The sequence below is a fragment of the Grampus griseus genome, assembly GCF_964374135.1.
Source record: "Grampus griseus genome assembly, chromosome: 10".
Taxonomy (NCBI): domain Eukaryota; kingdom Metazoa; phylum Chordata; class Mammalia; order Artiodactyla; family Delphinidae; genus Grampus; species Grampus griseus.
In genome coordinates, this window is record NC_139004.1 from 61767780 (window position 1) to 61794894 (window position 27115).

A 27115-nucleotide genomic window follows, 5' to 3' on the forward strand; every position below is an offset into this window, starting at 1 on the left:
ATCCAAGTTCATCAACTCAACATTTTGCCCAATTTATCACTCTTTTCCTCTCTCTATATATATATTTTTCCCTAAACCTTTTGAAAATAAGTCATAGACACATCCTTCAGGATGTATTTCCTAAGCACAGAGACATTCACTTACAAAATCACAGTCCAGTGATCAAAATCAGGAAACTTAACATTGATAAAATATAATTATCTAATCTACAGACCTCAAATGTTACCAGTTGTCCTAATAAAGTCTTATTTAGCAACTTTTGTTTTTCTGATCTAGGATCTGATCTAAGACAACACAATGCAATTTGTTTTCACGCATTTTAATCTTTAGTTTTTAGTCTCCATTAATCTGGAACAGTTTATTTCTCAGCCTTTATCTTTGACACTAACATTTTTGAAGAATATAAGTCAGCTATTTCATGTAACGTCCCTCAGTTGGGGTTTGCCTGATACTCCTGCATGATGAGACTCAATATTATGCATTTTGTGCAGAAATATCACAGAAGTGATACCGTATCCTTCTTAGTGCAGCACACCAGGAAGTAGAGTTTATCAGCAAGTCCCATACACACAATATTAACGTGATCACTCAGCTAAGGGGGAGTTTCTTTACTGTGAAGTTATCATTTCTTGCTTTGTTATCAATAAGTAATTTGCAGAGGGATTCTTTTAGACTATATACATGTCCTATTCCTCATAAAACTTCCACTCTCTAGTTTTAACATCCACTGATGATTGTCTGAAACACTTACTACCATGATGGCTGTGAAATGATTTTTCTCTTTCATTCTTACAAACTTATTAGTTGACAGTCCATGGTACACAGAAGCTTCTCCTTACACCCATGTGTTTACTTATGTATTAAAATACGGATTCCTATTTAATAGGTCTATAATCCATTTTATTTTGATATCAAATAGTTCCAGACACGATAAGTTAGACCTCCATAAAGCTGACTCCTGTGTCCTTTTGACATGACCTCACCATTTGTTTGAGCACTTTCTTGCTTTCTGGCACAAAATGTTCCAGTTTGTACTTTCCGTTTACCAGCCCTGGAATCAGCTATTTCTGCAAGTGCTGGGTTCTTTCAGCAGGAGATGTTTTTTCTAGAAACAAAGATCTGGTCTCAAGGTACATTGCTAATAGCATATCACTGCTTCTAGGCCCTTTCAGCAGATAGATAATACAAATTATATCCAATTTAAGAAAAACAACTTTCCATGACAGCATTTGGCCAAAACACATTTAAGAGAAATATTCACACACACACACACAAAAAGCTGTTTCATGAAATGCCCTTAATTACTGGTTAATTTTCCCTTCTAAACTTTGTATACATTTTTCTTTTACTACACGGTAAGCTAGTCATACAAATCTTTCAATTTTATGAAAACAGAGCACTCACAAAACTGTAATTTGATTACTTAAGGTGTAGAAGTAAAAGCTGGGAGAACCTATTTTCCAAAGGTAAGAGTAAAGAGGATTTACCAGAGCTCAAGAATAATTAGTATTTGAAAAATAAGAGAATATAGAGAGCTTTAAGCCATTTTTCTTCTAATATTACAAAAAATACGAAAATTAGTAAGTTGATGAGAGGAGAGAGATTACTCTGCTTGGAATACTAACTCTGTTGCCACTCCTTCACTCCCACATGAACCCCTGGAATACTGAGGGCGTGAGCACCTGTGTGAACACTTGGAGACTTACACATCACTGCTCATCAGAGCCAGACGGGCTGATAATAAGCCAGTCCAGTGGGACAGAATACACCCTAAAATTGTTTTCGTTTTCCTAACTCTGTTTCCGGGATCATTCAATTTTATCACAGACCCCCTTAAGTAACCATGTAACCTAAGCAGCATTTACTAAACATCTACTTGGTGTTCCCCCCAAACACACCTCCTCTTTGACTTTCCAGGAAGTCCTTCAAGCCCTCTCTTTTTACTGACTGTGTCACCTTTCTTCCTCCTCACCCCACTTCATTCCCGACCCTCTGTAGATCTCACAGTACATCAATTCAGCCACCCTCTTGGCAGAATCCTTAATCTTAGACATCAACAGGAGCTGTCTATAGCCCTCACAGCATTAATTACAGTCTCTTATATCTTCAGTCTCCCTTTCCTTCAGTCCATAAAGTTCTCAAATATCTTGCACATAAAAAACTTCACCTTAAAAAAAAAATCCAAGCGTCTAAAAGAAAAGTTTTCCCTCCCATTTATTCAGCTAACTGCAATCTGGACGTCTTTCTGAATTTTTCCCTCTTCCTCACCCAAAAAGTAAATTCATGGTTACTTTCTCTATCCCTCCACATGGCCTTCTGCAGTCACGTCTCAGTTCACCTCCTTGCCTCAGACCTCTCCTGCAAACACCAGCTTCCTCACCTATCACTCTACACAGTGCTACCAGAATACTCTTGACAAAACCCACGACAAATCACGTCACCCGTGCTTAAAAAACCTATGATTTCTCAGTGTCTCAAAAGTAAAATCAAAGTCTTCACAGAGTACAAAGCCCTCTATTATCCAGCCCCTGTCCTACCTATTGTGGTAGAAATCTTCAACCCCCTTCTGAGCCACCCATACTTTTTTGTACCATAAGCTCCATTCTTTTTCTTCTTCTTCTTCTTTTTTTTTAAATCTTTTTCTCTCTCTGTCTCTCTAACCTGCTTTATGGGGAAGTGCTTCACATCTAACTTTCAGTTTACTACTTCTTTTATCATCTATGTCTGATTTTAGGTGTACTCATCCATTGTGGATTTTATTCCAATGGAAATGTTCTGTTTCCAGAAGTTGTATTTGAATCTTTACCAAGTTGGCTTGGTTATTTGTGAGAATAAATTGTGCCTTGCTCATATATCCTATTTTCTCTTTTACAGCTTCAAACATTTAATCCTACTTCTTTTTTTTTAACATCTTTATTGCAGTATAATTGCTTTACAATAAGCTCCATTCTTGATGAACGATACCTAAATCCCAGGACTGTGCTGTCAACCGTAAGCCGGGGCACCTGGCGTTAGGCTGGGGCACCTGACCTGAGGTCAGGCACTTGACTGTGGGCCAAGCAGCCCCGCCCCCGCCCCCGCCCCGCCCCGCCGCCCAGAACTGCGCGAGGGTCCGCAAGGACCCGGAACTCCTTGCTCTGCTTCTCTTGCCTCCACGGTCGCTGATTGTCCCAAAGCCTGAGAGGAGGGCGGCGCGACCCCCGCCCCCGCCCAAAGCGTCACTGCCACTGCGCTCAGGACAGACCCCGGCGGCCGAAACCCCGTCTGCTCTCCGGGCGGCGAGCCAGGTAAGTCGGTCCTGACCCTTCACCGCGTCCCCGGGCTGCTGCTCCAGGCGCACTGGGTTCGCTCAAAGTGGCTGCTACTGCAGCTTTTTAGGAAGAGCTGCACACACCGTCTTAATCCAGGGGAACTTTGGTCCCTCCTCTCGCCGGTGCCCTCCGCCCGGCTTGCTCGGGCCTCCCGGGGTGGGGAGGGGCCCGCCTTGCGCGTCCCGATGGGAACTGGGGAGGGGAGGTGCAGAGTCCGGGCTGTAGTCGCAGCGCCCCTCCTCCTGAAGGCGGGGAAGCGAGGTGGGGGGGCGGCCTGTGCGGGGTCCCAAGGCTGGACCCGCTGCGGTCGGACTCAGCCTCAGCCTCCTAACATCCCCTCCCGCTCTTACACTAGGTTCCAATAATATTTAATTGCGTCTTGCGGCGTTCTGACTTAAAACTCATCTGTAAGCTAGCAGGTCCCTTGATTCAGCCAAGCCCCTCTGCGCTCCTTCCTCTCTGAGATAAAGCACCAGGCGGGAGGGGACGGGGGATTGGGTCCCCCGTCTCCCTTATCTCCCTTGTCTCCCTTATGGCAGAATCGAGGGAGACAGTTAGGAGGTGGTCCCTGCTGCCTCAAGTGAGTATTGATCACCGTTGACCCCTGAGAAGTACTGTTAAAATGATGCGTTCCTCCTTCCCCTTGAAGGACGTGGGTGGGCTTTAAGGCTCCAGTTCCCCACCCCTTCCCCTTCTTCCAGGTACGACCCTTTAACCGGTGATCTTGCAAGCCTGGCTTCCAGTCCCAGAAATTTCCAGACTCCGGGAAGAATCCAGGCTGCAGAGATGGTCGCAGGAGGCTGGAGCTTAAGAAGTGCTGCCCCATGGGTTCCGGAGGTGGAGGGAGGAAAGGTGAACGGAGTAGTGGGGTGGAGTAGGGAGGGCTGAGTGCCCTGAGAGACTTTGAGAGATAAATACGTCCCTCTGTAGAGCAGTTGATTGCACTTAGAGGGAGAGGAAGAACGAAATCAGGCTGGAAGGTGCCCAAGGCCAAGCAAACCCCTGGGCTGGGCGGTCAGGAGGAAGGGACGAGAGCTGTCGTTAGAGGGGATGGACGCAAGAGGGCTCAGGAGCACCGGCGGAGCCCAACTGCTTCTCCCAGGTCAGACTTCCAGGCTCTGAGATGGGGCGGGAGGTGGGATTGGTGGAACCCCAAGGTGGTGCCCAGAGTGAAGGTGTTGGTTACTGGAAAAGTGGGTGTTGGCATCTGGAAAAGGGGGTTGGCGATCATGTCTCGGGAGCGTGTAAGAGTGCTGGTATTTTGGTGGGCGGGCTGTGGTCATCCCTGTGCCCTTTCCTTCTCTCAAGACTTTTTTCGAAACTTCCTTATTCCTTTTCCATCTGAGCATCTTCCTCTGGTCGCCACACCCCTCTAGGGCAGTGCTGACCTAAAGCCAGTTCACCTGAATTAAGGTGGAGATGATTGATTTACAGCAAGGCCAAGTCACTAGACTTCAAGTCACCTGAATTAAAGCAGACTCAGGTGATTTCAGAGGCTGCATGATTTAAAGTAGTGGGATGAAATATCAAGGGATGAGTGCCCTGGGAGACTTTGAGATATATATATGCCCCTGTATAAGGCACTTTATTGAGCTTAGAGGGAGACGAGGTAGAAAATCAGGCTGGCTGGTGCCCAAGGCCAGCAGAGGCAGGACTCCGTAGCCAGTGATACCTGGCTTGACTCCTGGGCTTGCAGTTTTCCAGCTCTAGGCCTGGATGGGTGTTGGCATGTTGAAAACGAGGCTGTTGGTAGTGAATGCAGAGCTTGTAAAAGCGCTGGTATTTTGTGGGTCGGGCTTTGCTCATCCCTGTGCCCTTTCTTTCTCTTGCTAGATCTCCCGAAACATCCTTCTCTTACCATCTGAGCCTCTTCCTCCTGTCCCCACACCCCTGTTTGTGGACCTGACTTAAAGCCAGGACACCTGAATTGAGGGGGAGCTGATTGATTGAAAGCCAGGTCATATCAAGTCATTTTAAGGCCTAATTGGAATAAAGTAATGGGGTGTTGTAGGGAGGGATGAGTGCCCTGGGAAACTTTGCGAGACAGTAGGACCCTAAGTGGGGCACTTCACTGTCCTTAGAGGGAGGGGAGATAGGATATCAGGCGGGCTGGTGCCCGAGGCCAGTGTAGCCCCCAGGGCAGGGGAGGGAGGCTGTTTGAAGGGCTGAGAGTTGTTGTTCCAGCGGACATCCGCCAGGCGGCGCCAGAGGACTGGTGCAACCCAGCTAAGGCTCCCTGGCTGGGCCTCAGGGCCAGGAGACGGCTTTGGAGCAACTGCAAGGTCGCGGGCAGACATGAGGGCTTGGTTACCCAGTGGCTTTGACCCTCTGGCTCAAGATGCCTCGCCTGAAATAGGGGACAGAGGTCTGCTTTCGGCATTTGATGGGGGCCCTTCCAGCCTGATCTGGTGGCCTAGTGGCTGGACAGCGTGAAGGCTGTCTGTGGGGTGACTTCCCTTTATTTCTCCAGAGGCAGGCCTCTGGACCCTGGAATACCTGGTTTGACTCCTGGGCTTGCAGTTTTCCGGCTGTAGGCCTGGGTGGCTGGCTGTAGGTATGTTGAAAACGTAGCTGATGGCCATGAATGCAGGGCTTGTAAAAGCGCTGGTATTTTTGTGGATCAGGCTCTGCTCATCTCTGTGGCCTTTTTTTCTCTTGCAAGTTCTTCTGAAACTTCCTTCTTTGCTTTTCATCTAGCCTCTTCCTCCCGTTTCCACACCCCTGTTTGGAGACCTTACCTAAAGACAGGTTACCCGAATTAAGGCGGAGCTGAATTAAGAGGAAGCCATCTATAGGTAACTTCTATTGTATGCAAACATTTTTTTTTTTTTTTTTTGGCTGTGTTGGGTCTTTGTTGCTGCACACAGGCTTTCTCTAGTTGAGGCGAGTGGGGGCTACTCTTCCTTACAGTGCATGGGCTTCATTGTGGTGGCTTCTCTTGTTGCGGAGCATGGGCTCTAGGCTTGCGGGCTTCAGTAGTTGTGGCACGCTGGCTCAGTAGTTGTGGCTCTAGAGTGAAGGCTCAGTAGTTGTGGCACACAGGCTTAGTTGTTCCGCAGCATGTGGGATCTTCCCGGACCAGGGATTGAACCCATGACCCCTGCATTGACAGGCGGATTCTTAACCACTGCGCCACCAGGGAAGTCCTGCAAACACTTTTTAAAAAAATCAATGATAGGGAAACAGAAGAGAGAGAAAGGTGAGTCCTAGTATCTATGTCCTCATGGTTATTATGAGACTCCTAGTGCCAAAATCCCAGGGTATTATGAAGATTAACTCCAATAATATACATGAGGTTTCCAAAACCATAACCTACTTGTAAACACATAGTAGATGCTCAATAATCGTTGCACTAATGCCTATATACATGTTGTTTAACAAATAGACTTACTCAGATGTTACAGCCTTTATTGCCTTCTGTAAACTTTAAAGTGCCAGCCAAACATGTGATCCTTCAAGATGTTGATGGTGGTCTTTCTTGGAACTGAGAAAAGGAGTATTTCCTGCCATATCATTAAACAAAGGATGTCACAGTCATCAGCACTTGCAGCCCTCCAGTGAGGCCTGGTGAGCCCTGAGGGAACTCAGGAAGGAAAGAATACCTGCCATCTAGCAGCCATCAGACTGCAGCCACTCCCTACCGTGAGCCCTGAGGAAACTCAGAATGTGAAAATACAGGATACTGGCCTCAGATAGCTGAGGTGCCTATCAAAGGAATGATTTCGGTGAGCCCAGACTCTTGCATCTTCCCATACATAGAAAAGCGCTAAATTCCTTAACTCGGGATATCTGGTTTTCTTGAATTAACAATAATCCTTTTATGTTCCTGACTACCTGCGCTTTGTTGCAAAATGTCTATATAACCTGGCTCCCCACCTCGCCTCCTCTGAGCAATGTTCTCAGGGTTACTAGAGATGCTGCCTCCCGGGCTTGAAGCCCTAAAACTTCCCGCTGAATAAAACATAACTCTCAACTTTTAGGTTGTGAATAATTTTTTAAGTACACAGAACCAATAATAGTCACTTTGAGATAAGGTATGTGGTGGAAGGGGCTGAGGTGTGGTGTGCCTGCTTTCTCTAGTGCTACTAAAAACAGGTCTGGGGGAGCATCCTCGGTACAAGGAAGAAATTTGTTAAAGCTGCCAATTCATGGGCCCCGCTCCAAACCTGCAGAAGCCCAGTTTTTTCCATGGGTGCTTGAATGCTTTGTATGCATATTGAAGTTTGAGAGGCAAGATTTACATAAGTGCTTTGCACTCTAGGCTTACAATAAAGATGACTTGGAGAGTTTTAATTACTACTATTACCTGTGACCTCCCTCACAGATTCTGTCTACTGGCTTGGGTGAGTGTGCATTTTAAAAAATGAAGTATAATTGACATACAATATTGTATTTGATTCAGGGTTTCAACATAGTTTCAGGTGAACATGATTTATATAGATTACAAATAAATTCGCTTTAATTACATTCCCAGGCAATTCCAGGGTGAAACCAGGGTTATGCAAGAGAGTTCTCATATTTCTGTGGTGTGAGACTTGAGTCCAGCCTTTGGTTTAAGGAAAGGTAGTAGAGTCTGGGTGGGTAGGTCAGGGCCATGCACCCCACATACCCCATTGCTGTAGCAGCATTCCTGGCTGACTGTGAGACAGAAGGGCGTATGAAAACAGGGAAGGAGAATATCCTTGGTCTCCATGTAGGAGCGCATTTCTTCCTGAATCTGCCACGTGACAAAGGAGAGGGGAGCGTGGTCTTTCTGCATTTCAGGGGCCTCCTGCCTCTGAGAGTGGGGGTAGCAGGTGAAGGCGCTGTGCTGATGCCCTCAGAGATGTACAGGTGCCATGTATCTACATAATATTGCCTGAAAAAGGAACCTAGACGTGGAGGAGGAAGAGGAAGAAATGGCAGGTTCTCAGGTAAAATTTGTGACCCAGATCAGCGGCCGTGTTCCCTTTTCTTGCCGAAATCCCATGTATTTAGAACTTGCAAATATTTACTTCTCTACCTCTGGTGGTCCTGCCTAACAAATTTGCTTTCAATACTGTTGCCAACAAATTTTGGCTCCCTGTGCACTGATGCCGAATAGAAATACGCAGATGGAAATTTGGAGGATAAGAAATAGGCTTTCTGTTTTCTTTGCCAGGCGAAGGGAAGACACAGCAGGCTAGCGCCTCAAGAACTGTGCCCCCCTCCTTGGGGAATCGGAGAAGATTTTATACGTGGGGCTCACAGTCCAGGGCATGTGATAAGGATCAAAGTAGTGAATGTCTTGCATTCTTTTTCCTTTGCATTATTTCAAAACAGTCAAAGCTGGCGTCGCCCGGTAACTGGGGACTAGCACTCTGGTAATTGGGTCCATTTGTCTCTGGTTTATGGGCCAGCGACCTTCTTTCTGAAATGCAAAAGCTACAGGGGGTGATTTGTTACAAGGGGGCATAGGAAATGTAAGTACAGGGATGGAATAGTGTCAGGGAGTGAGGTTAGCTTTGTGAAGAACAAATCTAGTTACAGCCACTACAGATTAGTAGCAATTAAAATAAAACTAGGAGTGATAACTGTTTCAGGCCAGGTTATGTTTCGTCTCTAGCCTGCGTGTTCACTGTTCCCTTTGTTTTCCTTGCTCTCAGGAGAAGGAAAACTTAATTTCTATTTTTACTGCAACAATACTTTTCTTTTTTTCCTAATGATAGCCAAGGTTAGATCTTTAGGATATTCCTTTCTTACATCCTATTTCCTTCTCTCCATCCAGGCTCCCTTTACAGCATAAAGAATTCCTACCATAAATTACTGATGTGCAAATGTTGAAAATGATCCCTTTTTGTCCTATCAACTCAGGGATGTGTTGATACACAAGATTCCCACTGAATATGCGGTTGGGTTCTGGGATATCAGTGAAGGAGAATATGTAATATTTAGGTCCTGTGTGGATGCAGCGTCAGTCTATGTAGACAAGGATAATGAAAATGCACCAATAAAGCTGATTTGCTATATGGCCCAGAGTAACCCAAAGTTCTGATAAAGAAACAGAGCTACCAGTTGCCTCAAGGAAAGACTTACTATTTAAAATACACAAGAGTACAGGATGTGAGAGTTATATGTGACTTTAAATTTGCTGAACACTTTTCTCATGATTAGATTTTTTTTTTTCAAAAGGGTATCACAGCAATGATGAGTCCTTGTGGATAGGGCAGCTGATATCAATCTGTCCCATTACAGCTGATGTCAATTTTGTTCACTTGATTCAGGGGCTGTGAGCCAGATTCCTTGGCAGAGAAGTTAATAATTCTTCAATTACCATTAATAGGGTCTCGGAGGGATTTACTGAGCGCTGTGCATAAACCATCGCATTTCATGTGAATACTCCCCCTTTCTGCTTCATTTCCCTTTACTTGTAGATTGCTTTGGAAAATGAAAACTCTCACCTTTGTTCAGACTTTTGTTAGTAAATATTCTATAAATTTCCTTTTTTATTACACTGCCATTGCACAGTTATTCTCTTCTTTATTACTTTTGTATCTTCAGGAAAAGTAAACAAGGGTCCTATAGTATGTGTTCAAGTATCTTAAAATGCTGTAATATACTCAGCACAAATGAGAAATGAAATCATTTCCTATTTCAAGGAAATAGGGGTTTGTTGATGCAAAGAAAATCTTCGTGAGGTTTCATCTTGTCCTTCTCATTTCTTGAGTTGATCTGCATCTTTCACTGTAGATCAGTGATCATTCTAGGTATTTAAAATGAAATAAGATATTGTTGCCCACATCTTAAAATCGACTATCCATTCCTTATTTTTGATTGAGTACTACTTGGAAGTAGAGTTAAGGATCTTCAAATTAGAAATGCTTCCTAAGTGTTTTAAAGGGGCTGTCAGGAAATACCATTTGGTGACGTAATTTTCTATATAGTGTCCTCTCTTCTCTACTGAACACAGTACTGGATTGGAAATTGTAGAATCTCCAGAATGAGTAATATGTTCCTTTGTTTAATAAACAGGTGTTGCTGTCTCTAAGCTGAACCTGGTCACCTCTTTTGAGCAAAGAGCCCTGGGATGTGAAGAAAAGGAGACAACAGTCATACACCCAGGTAGGTGGGAATGAATAAAGCAGATAACACAGGAGTGATGTACAAAGGTGAAGGAGGAAGTGAGGCTTTAAAATGTTGTTTGGGAGGCTCTGCTTCCATGGGAATTATTTTGAGAAGCCCAGATGTATGTCTGTTGCTGTCACAGAGGTACTTATCCTGCTCCACTCGTATCCTGCTCCTAAACCCTCTAAGGGTTTTCCTTTTGCTCCAGTGACCTTCCATGGCAATCAGAGCGAGAGCCAAAGGCTTCCCCATGGCCTCTGAGGGTCTGCATGTTCTGGCTGCTATTCCATTGCTTTTGGGGGCCTGGGAAAATCTGTGCACGTACAAAGTTCTTTTATGGAGTTTATGTATGTTTCTCCTCCCTTGTCTCTGGAGGTACTTGTCTCCTAGAGACACGTACACATTCCACTACAGCCCTGGGAATGTGAGATACACTGAGTGTCCCCCATTCAAGTCTATGTAGACCAGGCTTCCCCATGGACCGGACCCTGTACTAGGTCATCAGAAATGAACCTGGAGGGGCTTCCCTCGTGGCGCAGTGATTAAGAATCCTCCTGCCAATGCAGGGGACATGGGTTTGATCCCTGGTCCGAGAAGATCCCACATGCCATGGAGCAGCTAAGCCTGAGTGCCACAACTACTGAGTCTGCACTCTAGAGCCCTCGAGCCACAGCTACTGAGCCCACGAGCCACAACTACTGAAGCCTGCGTGCCTAGAGCCCGTGTTCCACAACAAGAGAAGCCATGACAATGAGAAGCCCCCACACCGCTACGAAGAGTAGCCCCTGCTCAGCACAACTAGAGAAAGCCCATGCGCAGCAACAAAGACCCAACACAGCCAAAAATAAATAAATAAAATAAATAAATTTTGAAAAAAAAGAAATGAAGCTGGGAGCCTCACAGTGTTTACCCAGCCTCATGATAGAATAACCTGGGCCACTTCATTAAGATATTGATGCTGGGCCCTGCCAAAGACTAATTGACAGAAGCTATGGGGGTGGGACACAGGGAATGGTAGTTCTAAAATATACATAAATTATTCCAGTGGGGAGTCAAGGCTGAAAATGACTTTGGGGAACATTGTTCACCAGAATTTCATGTCTATACAAATCACTTATGTGTCCCATTAAAAACAAATACTGGGGCCCCACACTCAGACGTTATGAGTCTCCAAGTTGGGATGAAGGTAATTAATTTGCACTTTGAGCAACCACTGAAGTCGCTTACCCGAGACCTCATTTCCAGCAGCATTAATCTAGAGAAATCAAGAACAGTGCCTGAGTGCCTATCCGAACACAAATACTGCTTGTTCCCAGTGAAGACCACTAACAACTTCTGAAAAGATGACATTCTCTGCTCACCACTTTCAAATTGAGCAGGGACTAGAGAAAGCAGTGGGGTCTGAGGAAGACTTATGGGGAAACATTTGTTCATTCATGAAAGGAATGTTTCATGAGGATCTACTGTATGCTCACAGGTATGTGAGGATGCACTGTGTTCAAGACACTGTGCTGACATCCTCACATTATGAGAGTTGATTGTCGTAATCTGCTGGGAACTGGGTATTCTATGTTCATCTTTCCCAGGAGGATTTAGTTGTCGGGCTTGCCTTCCTGGGAGTAGAGATTATCTTTGTTTCTTCTCTTTCATTATCACAGGAGATAGTCCTTTGCTCTCCTTTATCTGAGTCTAAGCATCAAAAATTATGAATGCCAGATCCATTCACAAAGGTGGGAGAGTTTTCAGAAACTCTGGTGTCTCACTGCTCAGAAAAGGGTGACCAAGGAATGGGGGTGGAGCCATGGCAGGACTTTTTGTTTGCTTGTTTAAGTGGTCCTTTTAAACGGAATCTGAATTGACCTTTCCTATTAGGCTCTGCAAGTCTGATTTTGGAAGAAGGACTGTATTCTGGGTGGAAATTCTGGGGCAGCAGAGCTGTGCCTGCAATGTAAAGCCCGAAGTATGAAACAGGAATCTGTGGCGTCCGATGGGCTGCTCTAGAGGTGGGACTGACCAGCGCCTTATGTGTTTATATTACTCAGGGTGATTCTGGGTGGCCAGTCCCTGATTCCAGTCTGCTCTTGGGTCATATGCATTGTTAGAGGTACTAGAGTCAAGTCTTTATGTGTTTCACCTGCATTCCCTGTGTGTGCCTGTGTGAAGATTTGGGCTAAAGAAGAGGCCAGAAAAGGGAAGGCTGTCAAAACCCAAGGGGTAACAACACGGGTCAGAGGGAGAACTGGTCTGTGCTACAGACTGTGGTACCAGCTTGCCTGAACTGCGAACTCAGGTGTGTGGGCTCCATTAAAATGTAGTTCAAGGCTGGCGATCTTGAGCCCAGGGCTGGTGAAGGGAGGAGCCTGTGACTGGCAGTTTTGGCCCTGGGAGGGGCGGGTGTGTGCCTGAAGTCCTCTGTGCACTGCTCAGCACGTGGTGGGAGACTCTGCTGGTGCAGGCAGTGTGGTGTTACTATCAAGGGTGCAGTCTGGTCAAGTGAGGACACAGCTGTGCTGGTGTGTTGTTGGCGTGAGTGAGTGGGGGCAGGGAGAAGCGGGGAGAGACTTCACCCTGAGTCCTCAGGCCACGCTGCACCTGAGCAAGGTGTTTAGGGACCCGACGAGGTGCTAGTGCTCAAAAAGAAATGCGGCCCTGTGTGTTAAAATGTTAATTTATGAGCATTCCAGTTTTCAAGTGTTCATTTGAGCCGACCTCTGTTCAGTTCCAGCAGCCTCAAATCAAAGGTGGTTAGGAGCACTTTATCTGCAGGAACTCAGAGAGGGGTTTTTCTAAAGAAGACACCACATCAAAGCAAGGATAATAATTGATTGTATCTTAACCAGTCACCTTGGTTTGGGAAAGCCTTGCTGGTAGTGTGTGACTGGTTGTTCTTAATTTATTTTCTCAGATTAATGAGCCTTGACTCTGAATTAAGTTTTGTTTGCTTAAATAGGCTACCAAAGTATGAGAGTCACCTCAGCCTAATGGCCTTCTTGTTTAATTACTTTAACACTGGAAACGCAGTAGGTGGGATATTACACTTTTCATCCATTTGCAAGGTGATTTAGCAATTGTCCACCTAACGTAGCAATGCACAGTCATGTTGGTGCAACAATTTCATGTCCCAGAACCACCCACATAAGCCACATGTGTAGAAATCGGAGATCCACATTCTGTGATAGCAGGACAAAAACAGATGTATCTATGTAAATGCATAACTAAGGAGGGTTTCAGTAAAGTCTTTCTATTCATAATTACCATGGAATATGATGTTGTGTGTTTGGGAATGTAGGAGATACATTTCTACTGGTGTGAAAATATTACCTTCATATATCATTGGTTAAGGAAAGCAATTTTATTTACAGAGTTTGATTTGACAGTATATATATCAATATTGAACCATGTACATAATATTTTAGTGTTTGTGTATGTGTGGATATATATTATACAAATTCAAATATAGTTTGTTACACATGGAAATTGCATAGCAATGAGGATATACTTGGAACTGATGATGTTCCATCTGGAGATAAAATTTTATTATTGCTTCTGGGGAATTCTCTGGCTGTCCAGTGGTTAAGACTTGGGCTTTCACTGCCTTGGGCCCGGGTTTGATCCCTGGTCAGGACACTAAGATCCCACATGCCGTGATGTATAGCCAAAGAAAAAAATTTATTGCTTCTGGAGGGTGGTTAATTAATGGGCATTTTTACTTGATTTTATTGTTTAAATATATTATAATTTCATATTTTATAAGTAAATTTGTTCCTATGCGCAGTAGTTTTCTATCACTGCTATAACGTATGACCACACACTTAGCAGTTTAGAAAACATTTTACAGTTCATAAGTTAGAAATCCAGTGGTCTTGGCTGGGCTTTCTGTTTACGGTCTTACAAGGTCAAAAATCAGGGTCTCATGAGGCATAGGTTCTTATCTGCAGCTTCCATGGGAGAATCTACTTCCAGGGCCATTCAGGTGCTAGGCAGAATCCATTTTATTCTGGTGGCTTCCATGTGAGCCCTCCATGGTCACACCTTGCATCCGGTGTCCCTAAAGGAGAGGAGAAAACACTGTATAATTGTTCACTCATTTTTTCTCTAATCCTTTACTGTGTATTCAGTTGAAGGGATCATCACAAGTATTTTATGTAAGTAAGGTTATTACCTCAAGGTCTCAAACTAGAAACTATTCACGATTAGGTTATGATTTGAATGAAAATCATGGAATTACTGAATAGGAGAAAAAATTAGTAACCCTTAATCCACCTGCTGCAACTACCATCACCCTCCTCCACCCCTCAACTCCACCATCCTCTATTCCTCATTGTGACCTCAGTCTCTCTGCCTCTGTGACCTTTAGATATCTCTAGAATGAATTCTTCCCCTTCTAGGCTTCTTTATTGCTCTCCCATGTCCATCCTGTGCATTTTAGACCTCCGTCCCCATGAAACCTCTATCCCCCGGACTCCAGAGCTCTCAACCCAACCTCCTCCCCTTCTACTGCTCCCAAGCCTTTTATCCTTCGTACCCTCCTTCTCTCTTGCTCTTTATCCTCCTCTCCTTCCAGTGACTTCAGTCCATTTCTTGTGTCCTGTATGTCTAATGCCGCCAAATGTTCCAGTCATCAGTTAACAAAGTGTCCTTAGTTTCCTCAAGACCCTGCACCCATTTCCCCCAACCCTATAATTCCTGACTCTGCAAGTTCCTCTGCCAATTTTTGGAATAGTTGGAAAAGAATAGGTGTTAACTCTTCTCTAAATGTTGGGTAGAATTCACTTGTGAAGCCGTCTGCTCCTGGACTTATGTTTGTTGGAAGTTTTTAAAAATAACTGATTCAATTTCATTACTGGTAATTCATCAAATTGATTATATTTTCTATTTCTTCCTCATTCAGTTTTGGGAGATAGTACATTTCTAGGAATTTTTCCATTCCTTCTAGGTTGTCCATTATATTAGCATATAACTGTTCATGGTAGTCTCATGCTCGTTGGTGTTTCTGTGGTGTCAGTGGTACCTTCCCCTTTTTAATATCTGATTTTACTGATTTGGGCCCTCTCTTTTCTTTTTTTTCTTCTTGATGAGTCTGGCTAAATTTTGTTTATCTTTTCAAAGAACCAGCTCTTAGTTTCACTGATCTTTTCTATTGATTTTTCATCTCTATTTTATTTATTTTTGCTCTAATCTTTATGATTTTTTAAAAATTTACTAACTTTGAGCTTTCTTCTTTTTCTCCTTTGGGTGTAAGGTTAGATTGTACATTTGAGATTTTTCTTGTTTCCTGTAAACAAGCTTGTATCACTGTAAACTTCCCTTTTAGAACTGCTTTTGCTGTGTTTTGAAGATTTAGATTGTTGTGTTTTCATTTTCTTTTGTCTCTAGGTATTTTTTATTTCCCCTTTGTTTTCTTCAATGATCCATTGGTTGTTTAGTAGCATATTGTTTAGCCTCCACGTGTTTGTGTTTTTTGCAGTTATTTTCTTAAAATCGATTTGTAGTCTCACAGCATTGTGTTTGGAAAATATACTTGACGTTATTTCAGTTTCCTTAAATTTACTGAGGGTTGTTTTGAGGCGTAGCATGTGGTCTATCCTGGAGAAAGTTCCATGTGCACTTGAAAATGAAGTGTATTCTGATGCTTTTGGATGGAATGTGTCATATATACATCCATCCATCTGTTCTAATGTGTCCTTTAATGTCAGTATTTCCTTATTGATTTTCTGTCTGGATGACCTGTCCATTGTTATAAGTGGGGTTTTAAAGTTCCCTACTTGTATGGTGTTACTATCAATTTTTCTGTTTACGTCAGGTAATATTTGCTTTATGTATGTAGGTCCTCCTGTGTTGGGTGCATAAATTCTTAAAATTGTTATATCTTCTTGGATTGATCCCTTAATCATTATGTAGTGTCCTTCTTTGTCTCTTTTATTTTATTTTATTTATTTTTTATTTTTTGGTCGCACTGCACGGCATGTGGGATCTTAGTTCCCCAACCATGGATTGAACCCTCGCCCCCTGCAGTGGAAGCATGGAGTCTTAACCACTGGACCACCAGGGAACTCCCCTTCTTTGTCTCCTAACAGTCCTTATTTTAAAGTCTCATTTGTCTGGGAGTTCCCTGGTGGTCCAGTGGTTAGGATTCAGCACTTTCACTGTGGTGACCCAGGTTCAATCCCTGGTCTGGGGTTCAATCCCTGGTTGGGGAACTAAGATCTTACAAACCATGTGGCCAAAAAAAAAAAAAAGACTTTAATTTAATTTAAATTAAATTTAAATATGCTGGTATGTGGAGCATGAAACACTTATTGGGATATACTATTATAAAAGATTCAAAACGCTAAACATAGAACTACCCTATGACCCAGTGATTCCACTCCTGGATTTACATCCAAGAAAAACCCAAAACACTATTTGAAAAGATACATGCACCCCAGTGTTCATAGCAGCACTATTTACAATTGCCAAGATACAGAAGCAACCTAAGTGTCCTTCAACAGATGAATGGATAAAGAAGATGTGGTACATGTATACAACGCAATACTATTCAACCATGAAAAAATGAAATTTTGCCATTTGCAGCAACATGGATGGACTTGGAGGGCATTATGCTAAGTGAAATAAGTCAGACAGCAAAAGGCAAATACTGTATGATATCACTTATATGTGGAATCTAAAAATACAACGAATGAGTGTATACAACAAAAAAGAAAACAAACGCACAGATACAGAGAACAAACTAGTGGTGACCAGTGGGGAGGTGGGAGGGGCACTATAGGGGTGAGGGAGTGGGAGGTACAAACTATTGGGTATAAGATAGGCTCAGAGATGTATTGTACAACATGGTGAAAATAGCCAATATTTTATAATAACTGTAAATGGAAAGTAAACTTTAAAAACTGTATAGAAGTGATTCCCTGGTGGCGCAGTGGTGGGGAGGAATCTGCCTGCCAATGCAGGGGACACGGGTTCGAGCCCTGGTCTGGGAAGATCCCACATGCCACGGAGCAACTAAGCCCGTGAGCCACAACTACTGAGCCTGCATGTCTGGAGCCTGTGCTCCGCAACGGGGAGAGGCCACGACAGTGAGAGGCCTGCACACCACGATGAAGAGTGGCCCCTGCTTGCCACAACTGGAGAAAGCCCTCGCAGAGAAACGAAGACCCAACACAGCCAAAAATAAATAAATAAATTTATTTTAAAAAACTGTATAAAAATATTTTAAGTGTTTTAAATAAAATAAATTAAAAATTTTAAAGATACGATATTCTCAAAGAATATTTGAAAAAGTGGATGTGCTTGTCTCTAATTTTTACCTTAATCAATGCACTTTAAATATTTGAGAAAGTATAAATACATAAGGGAGGGGTGGAGAGAACAAACTCTGGAACCACAATTTATAACACGCACACATAGACACACAATAAAAAAAATTCTGATCTGTTGATTCAGTTATAATGTGCTTTATTAACATAGATCACGACTTCCTTTGTGAATCATCAAATATGCATTCATGGCATCGTTTTCCAAGGCTTCTGTCCATTCCCAACAGGAAATGTTAATCCACCCTCCGTTGCTGCCTTTGGTTTATTTTCAAACAAATCTGTGATGCAAACAACTTCATGCTCTGGATCTTTGGGGGTAGGGAGTCTCGGCTCACCTGAGGACAGGTGGTCATGCCCTGCTCTCAGGTAGTCCTGTGGGTCAGATGGGCCCTGAGAGGAGAGGGGGCTAAAGGACCTGAGGACTAAGGGTAACTTTGGGTAGATTTCTACGGGCCACCCCTCACACAACCCTAAACCCACCATGTGATTTCCACCAACCTAGCAGCATCTCCCTTAGACAACAGCAAGGCCACACCTATACCAGGAGGGGCTCAGCCCCTAGGAATCAGGCCCAGTGAACCTTCACTTCTGGAAGTTCTTACCTGAAACCTTCACGCTACTCAGTGGTCTCAGGTGCGCTCTGCCTGATAGCTCTAGCTCAGTGCTACTGGATACGGGGCTGAGGAGTAACATCTGCACCAACAAAAAACTTGTTAAAGATGCCATTTCATGAGCCCCACAGGAGAATCATAATTTAGAGTGGGGCCCTGATTACCCCCAAAGTTGTTATCACCTTAAAGCTTTGGAAGAAATGTTTGCTGTGTGGTTCCCATTGCACTTTCCCACTAGTATTACATGGTGAGTATTTAGCAGTAACATCACCTGTACCCTCCCCACTGAGTCTATCTATTGATCTGGGTGGGAGCATTTGCATTGTTTTAACTCCAGGTGATTCTAAATTTAGGCCCTGTTTAAGCAGGAGGGCTGCTGGGTTCATTGGTGAGCATTGCTTCCACTCTTTGGTCCTTTTGCCATTGGAGAGGCATCGGTGTCTGCATGGGATTGGAAGGGGCAGAGGAGTGTAGCCCACTTTCTCTATTCTGTAGCAGAGTTTTTGGGCCTCTGTGTGAGGGGAGAGCACATGTAGACAGGAAAGAAAAACCTCACTGTTTGGTCTCCATGCAGGAACTCATTGTTCCTGAATCTCTCTTTTTCAAAAGGTTGGCATTTCACGGTCCTTTTGCCTGTGGGTATGGTGGGAACAGGTGAAGGAGCTGCGCTGATGCCATTGAAGACATATTCTCAAGATACTGATGTGATCCCTCAACATAATATCGATGAGAAAACAACCCAGAGCAGGAGGAAGAAGAGGAGAAAATGGCAGCTTCTCAGGTAAACGTCCTGTCCTGGGTCAGAGGCTATGTCTGCTTTTCTCCTGAAATGTCATGGATTGAGAACCTGCAAACGTTTCATTTTCTACTTCTGATGTTCCTGCCTAGCAACGTTGTTTTCAACTACTTGTGTTTTTCCTTCTTATGATAGTCGGTCAGCTCTTTACAATACTTCTCTGTGTTCCAGAGCCTTTTCCCCATTGTCTGCATCCAGGCTCCCTACAGAGCATGGAGAATTCTCACCATGAATTAACGACCTTCAACTATTGAAATTGTTCCTTTTGTGAAAGATCAACATGGGAAGGCATTAATATCCAAAATTCCCTATGGGATAATTTCAGATGTCGAGATATTAGTGAAGAAGGGGAAAGTGGAATGATTAATGTACATCTGAATGCAACATCAACTTAGCACAACAGGAGTAACACTCTTTTAAGTGGGATGGCGTTAGTGGTCCAGATAACTCAAAGTTCTGGGGAAAAAAAGTAACTAGGAGAGATTTGCTCTGTATATTGATAAGAAAGACTATTTAAATACAGTATTAGAGTCAGAGAACATGGGAGGTATATGTGGACTGAAATTTGCATAAAACTGACATTTTTTCATGGTAGTCTCAGATTATGATTTTCTTAGTATTTTCACCCAGAATACCATGGCAGGGATAATGTGTCATGTGTGCTTCAGTGACCTGATAATTGTTTGTCCCATTACACCTGATGTTCCCTGGTTCAGGTGTTCTCTGCAAGATTTCTGTGCTTTGAAGTTCATATACTTCTTTTATCTTTAGTAAGGGTTTGGTGTGATTCACTGAGAAATGTGCATAAACCATCATGGTGTATCTGGAAACTCCAATTTCTTCTTAGTTTTCCTTTACTTGTAGTTTGCTTTGGAAAATGAATGTTGTCACCTTTGTTTATTAAAGATACTGGCTTTTCAAGTGGAGGTTGTAGTCAGTCAAGGCTTGTTCTTGTAAGTTTCCATTATACTCTATGCTCATGTAACAGACATACTCTTCTTTATCACTTCTTTGTATTTTCAAAAGTTTACAAGAATAATATTATTAATGTATGCTCAATTATGTTAAATTTCAGAAATATAGCTCAACTGAGGTGATAAGTATTTTCAAAGACATCAAAGATTCAGAAACAATAGCTCTAACTGGTTTTATATCTTTGTGTGTATATCTCCCCAAGTGTATTTATAAAATGCAAAGTGTATCATCCACAAATAGATTCATAAGATTTATCCAGTTAAAAATAATTAGTATTAATTCTTCTTTAAAAGTTTTGTAGAATTCACCAGTGAAGCCTTGTAGTTCTGGTAGTTTTTTGTTGAGAGTTTTTTGAGAACCGATTTAATCTCAATAGTAATTTGGTCTGTTCAGATTGTTTTATTTCTTCATGATTCAGTCTTTTTATTTTTAATTTTTTAATTTTTTCTTTGGCTCATTGAGTCCTTAGGATTGTGTTGTTTAATTTCTATACATTTGTAAATTTTCCAGACTCTGTCCTATTGTTCATTTCTGGTTTCTTACCATTGTGGTTGAAAAAAATACTGGGTTGGACAAAAGGTTCATTCCATTTTTTCCGTAAGATGGCTTTAGTAGCACTTAGGTGTCTTTAACTTCATTCGAAACAATTTTGTTAGATTGTATGTGACAGCTGTCATATCAGTGTGCATTTAAAAAAAGACTTATAAAAATTGGTGAATTTTTGTGTAGCCATTTTAATATTGAAGATGGAAGAAAAAAGCAACATTTTCAGAATATAATGCTTTATTATTTCAAGAAAGGCAAAAACGCACCTGAAACGCAAAAAAAGATTTGTGCAGTATATGGAGAAGGTGCTGTGACTGATCGAACACGTCAAAAGTGGTTGGCGAAATCATGCTGGAGATTTCTCACTGGATGATGCTCCACAGTCGTGTAGACCAGTTGAAGTTGATAACGATCAAATCGAGACATTCATTGAGGACAATCAACATTATACCACACAGGAGATAGCTGACATACTTAAAATACCCAAATCAAGCGCTGAAAATCATTTGCACCAGCTTGGTTATGTTAATTGCCTTGATGTTTGGGTTCCACATAAGTTAAGCAAAATAAACCTTCCTGACCATATTTCTGCATGTGATTCTCTAAACGTAATGCAAACTTTCCGTTTTTAAAACAAATTGTGATGGGCAACGAAAAGTGGATGCTGTACAATGTGGAATGGAAGAGATCTTGGGGCAAGTGATATGAACCACCACCAACCACATCAAAGGCTGGTTTTCATCCAAAGAAGGTGATGTTGTGTATATGGTGGGATTGGAAAGGAGTCCTCTATTATGAGCTTCTTCCAGAAAACCAAACAATTAATTCCAACAAGTACTGCTCCCAGTTAGACCAACTGAAAGCAGCACTCAATGAAAAGCGTTCAGAATTAGTCAATAGAAAATGCGTAATCTTCCATCAGGATAATGCAAGACCACATGTTTCTTTGATGACCAGGCAAAAACTGTTACAGCTAGGCTGGGATTCATCCACCGTATTCTGATTCATCCACCATATTCACCAGACATTGTACCTTTTGATTTCCATTTATTTTGGTCTTTACAAAATTCTCTTGATGGAAAAAATTTCAATTCCCTGGAAGACTATAAAAGGCACCTGGAACAGTTCTTTGCTCAAAACAGTAAAACGTTTTGGGAAGATGGAATTATGAAGTTGCCTGAAAAATGGCAGAAGGTAGTGGAACAAAAGGGTGAATACGTTGTTCAATAAAGTTCTTGGTGAAAATGAAAAGTGTGTCTTTTATTTTTACTTAAAAACCAAAGGCACTTTTTGACCAACCCAATATTTAGTATGTACGTGAAGTAAATCAGAAAGACAAATACCATATGTTATCACTTATATGTGGAATCTAAAATATCAATATGACAAAAATGAACCTATCTATGAAACAGAAACAGAATCACAGACATAGAGAACTGACTGGTGGTTGCCAACGGGGAGGGGTTAGGGGAAGGGATGGAGTGGGAGGTTGGGGTGAGCAGATATAAGATTTTGTATATAGAATGGATAAACAACAAGGTTCTATGCACAGAGAACTATATTCAGTATCCTATAACAAACCATAATGGAAAAGAATATTTTAAAAAGAATGTATATATGTGTATAACTGAATCACTAAAAATTTACTTAGTATAATATCAGTCTTCTTAAATTTACTAAGACTTGTTCAGTGATCCATTGCATGATCTGTCCTGGAGAATGTTCAATGTGCCGTTGAGAAGAATATGTATTCTGCTGCTGGTGGATGGGCTGTTCTCTTTTTGTCTAAGTCCATTTGGTCTAATGTATAATTCAAGTTCAGTACTCCCTTATTGGTTTTCTTTCTGGATGATCTATTCAGTGTTGAACGTTGGGTATTAAAGATCTGGACAGGGGCTTCCCTGGTGGCACAGTGGTTGGGAGTCCGCCTGCTGATTCAGGGGACACGGGTTCATGCCACGGTCCGGGAGGATCCCACATGCTGCGGAGCAGCTGGGCCTGTTAGCCATGGCCGCTGGGCCTGTGCGTCCGGACCCTGTGCTCCACGACGGGAGAGGCCACAACAGTGAGAGGTCCTTATACAGCAAAAAAAAAAAAATCTGGACACTTTTTTTCTATTATCTATTTCTCTCTTCAAATCTGTTAGTATTTGCTTAACACATTAAGGTCCTCCACTGTTGAGTGCATATTTATTTATGATTGTTGTCTTCTTGATGAATTGAAAACATCATTATGTAATGACCTTATTTTTTTTCTTGTTGCAGCTTTTGGCTTAAAGTCTGTTTTGTCTGGTGTAACTGTAGCTACCACTGCTTTCTTTTGGTTTCCACATGTATGGAATATCTTGTTCTAAAGCTTTACCTGGAGCCTGTTTGTGTTTTTGACACTGAAGTGAGCCTCTGATAGGCAGCATATAGTTTGATCTTGTATTTTTATCTAGCCACTCTATGACTTTTGACTAGAGAATTTAATATATCTATGTTTACAGTAATTATTGATAGGTAAAGACTTATCAATGCCATCTTATTGTTTCCTGGATGTTTTTTTGTTTCTTGTTCCTTTTTTCCTCTTCTGCTGCCTTTCTTTGTGAATTACTGATATCCTGTAGTGGTATTCCCTTCCCTTTGTATTTTCTGAATCTAGTACAGGTTTTTGCTTTGTGGTTCCATGAGGCTCACAAAAAACATCTTATAGATATAACACTCTATTTTATGTTGATAACAATTTAACTTCCATCACATACAAAAAAAAATCTACTCTTTTACTCCCCTCCATGAATTTTTGTGTATGGTGTTACAATTTACCTCTTTGTATATTGTTTATACATTAAAATTATTATAGCTGCAGTTATTTTAATAATCTCATCCTTTAACTTTTCTATAGTAAACTGGTTAACACACCACCATATCACACTATTAAGGTATTCTTACCTTAACTATATACTAACATTTACAAGTCTATTGTGTAGTCTCATATGTTTTCATGGTACTATTTAGCGTCCTTTTATTTTAGCTTGAGGAACTCTTTTAGAATTTGTTCTAAGACAGATCTAGTGATGATGAATGAACTCCCTCAGCTTTTGTGTTTTTTGTTTTGTTTTTTTACATAAGAGTATTTTAATTCTTGTCCTTAAAAACTATAAAGACTATCATGATTTGGAAATGAGACTGTACCAAACAATGGCCAAAGAAGAATCGTACATTCTATGCCTTCTCTTTCCTTTGTTCACTCAGAAATATAATGTTATCAGCTATAATTGTTGTTGCTTGTTGTCTCACATTATTTTTATCCATATATTCACCATAGTCTATTTTCCCTTCCAGGTAAATTCAAGACGCCTTTTTCACATACTGATATGCCACATCTCCGAGGCCTGGTCAGAATACTGAAATTCTGTGCTACGTTGTCTTTTGACTGACATCACCCATTTGGTAATGCTTCATTTTCCCCTGATCGCCACATCTCATTTGCTGCTACAGAAAATATTGTGACTGGGTTTTTTCCTTCTACCTGTCTCATGATAGGGTCCTAACCTACTCAACCAAGTAGCTGCACATGATTCAGAGATCTGTTGAGAACCAAACTGCTAGCTATTTCAGACTCATGTCTTACAAGCTGATGAAATACCTGTACTACAGGTCTTCGAAACATGGCTTCTATTTTCTTTTCTTACAATCTAATCTTTAGTCTTTTCCTGACATTCTGGCCAGCTTTTGTTTTTTGAAAAGAGTTTTTAATCTCTTCATTCAAGAAGGACAATTATGATGAACAGGATATTATTGGTTGGCAAGGTTTTTTGTTTTGGGTTTTTTTTTTTTTTGAGCAATTGGAATATATCATCCCACTCTCTCCTGACCTGTGAGGTTTCTGCTCAGAAATCAACTTTTAACCTTATGAGGCTCTAGGGACTTCCCTGGTGGTGCAGTGGATAAGACTCCATGCAACCAGTGCAGGAGGCCCGGCTTCCATCCATGATCAGGGAACTAGATCCCACATGCATGCTGCAACTAAGAGTTTGCATGCCACAACTAAGGAGCCCATGTGCCACAACTAAGACCCAGTGCAAACAAATAAATATTAAAAAAAAATAATAATCTTGGGCTTCCCTGGTGGTCCAGTGGTTGGGAATCCGCCTGCCGATGCAGGGGACATGGATTCGTGCCCCCGTCCGGGAAGATCCCACATGCCCTGCAGCGGCTGGGCCCGTGAGCCATGGCCGCTGGGCCTGCGCGTCCGGAGCCTGTGCTATGCAACAGGAGAGGCCGAGGCCACAGCACTGAGAGGCCCGAGTACCACACACACACACAAAAAAATAATAATAATCTTATGAGGTTCTCTTGTAAGTTATAAGCTTCTCTACTCTTGCTGATTTTAAGATTCTTTCTTTTTGATAGTTTGTCGTTTGCATGGATTGGCTATGGTAAAGAGTACCACAACGACCGTTGGGGTGCAAGTGTTTTTTTTAATGATGGTATTCTCTGGTTGTATGAACTGGAGTGGGGTTGCTGAATCTCGTGTTAGCTCTAGTTTTTAATTTAGTAAGGAACTTGTCTACTGATCTCCATACTGGCTGTTACCAATTTACATTCAAATCAGCAGTCTAGTAGGCTTCCTTCTTCTGCCTGCCCTGTTGAGCACTTCCACCTTTTAGGCTTTTTGAGGACTGGAGCCAGGGAACACCTCGTCTACATTTATTTGCACTCTCTAATCATGACATTCTGAGCATCTTTTCATTTGATGTGCTGTTTTTTAAAAAGCATGTGAGTACCCCTGAGCTCTTGAAACGTTTCTGCCTGCGCATCGGGCCTGATTTGAATTCATTTCAGATGACTAGCCCAGGACCTTTCTCAAGCGCTCAGATCATTTGCAGCCCCGCAGGCCTTGTGAATACTAAGTGCCCTTGAGCACAGTTTTTAAAGTTGTTGTTATGGGAAAGCGCCACAAGGCGGCAGCACTGCTTTGTGGCCTCTCTGGTAACTTGGGCAAACAGAGCCTTAGAGGGAGTCCTGCTGTTGGGTTGGGAATTGGAGTGGAACGTGGCTGAACACACCGCAGGGCTTGTGTATCTTTAGCTCTTCCCGCTTACCCTGCACCGCCCGACGCCAGGCAAATCCCAAGCCTTGCCAATGTGCTATTTGGAGGGTGCTGCGGTTCGTAGGTGGGGAGAGTCAAAGGAAATAGGCTGGAGGTGGGAACCTCACCAGCAGGATCCGGGGAGATCCGCTGTCTTTTCACAGCACTTGCCTCCCAGCGGGTCCACCGTTCTTTGGGTACACTAGGCTTGGCTTACCTGTAAGAGAGCCGGCTTGGGTCGGGAGATTGTGGTCCCATGCAGAGGAGAATGGGCACGAGAGGCGCGAGGGGCCACTGATCTGGTGGCATGTTCTCCCCACTGGCTCCCTCAGCACCAGCCTACTCCAGCCCTGGGGCCCAGCCTGCTGAGGCTCCAGGGCTGTGAGAGAAGCCCACGTCACCCAGGCCAGAGGGTAATAGAGTTGGCCTTTCCTGCCTTTTTCCTCTTTTATAGTTTAATATTTGTTTTCTATTTCAGCGTAGTTTATATACAATGTGCTGTTTGTTTGAGATCTGCAGCAACATGATGCAGTTATAAATGTAGCTGTACCTGTTGTATTTCAGATTCTTTTCCCTGGTAGGTTATGGAGAATGTAGAGGAGGGTTCCCTGTGATATCAGGAGGGTCGTCATTGATAAACTCTTTTTGATACATGAGTGTGTTTCTGTTAATCCCAACCTCCTACTTCATCCTTCCCCGATCCCCAATTTCGCCCTATGGTAATTCTTCACTTCTTTTTTCCGTCTGTGAATCTGTTTCCTTTGTACATCACTTCCTGTGTATCCATTTTTCGACTGCACATGTAAGTGATATCCTGGACTATATGTTTTTCTGTCTCTTATTTACCGGAATCAGTGAGATCATCTACTGCTCCGTCCCTGTTGCTACAAATAGCATGAGTTCACTTTATTGTCTGAATGAGTGACAGTCAAGGGACTATAGGTAGCAAAACTTCTTTATCCATTCATCTCTCGCTGGACATTTCGGTCATTTGCATGGCTTGGCTATGGTAAAGAGTACCACAGCGACCGTTGGGGTGCAAGTGTCTTTTTCCAATGATGCTGTTCTCTGGTTGTACGAACTGGAGTGGGGTTGCCGAATCTCGTGGTAGCTCTAGTGTTTAGTTTGATAAGAAACTTGTCTGCTAATCTCCATACTGACTGTTACTAATTTACTTTCCCACCAACAGCCCAATAACCTTCCCTATTCTGCCTGCGCTCTTGAGCACTTACTGTTTTTAGGCTTTTCCAGGACTGGAGCCAGGAAATACCTCAACTACTTTTATTTGCATTCTCTAATCATGACAGATCCTAAGCATTTTTTCATTTCAATGTGCTGTCTTCTACAATGAGGGTGAGTACCACTAAGGTCTTGAAAGGTTTCTGTCTGAGAGTCGGGCCTGAT

At 42.6% G+C, this 27115-nt stretch overlaps 1 pseudogene across 1 annotated transcript; it reads right to left on the reverse strand.

Annotated features, from left to right (window-relative positions):
* Positions 1 to 23801: 23801 nt before the first annotated feature.
* On the reverse strand, positions 23802 to 24289 carry LOC309829052 (single-stranded DNA-binding protein, mitochondrial-like; annotated as a pseudogene). The gene has a single exon. The product of its transcript is annotated as a single-stranded DNA-binding protein, mitochondrial-like (transcript).
* Between the last annotated feature and the right edge of the window lie 2826 nt (positions 24290 to 27115).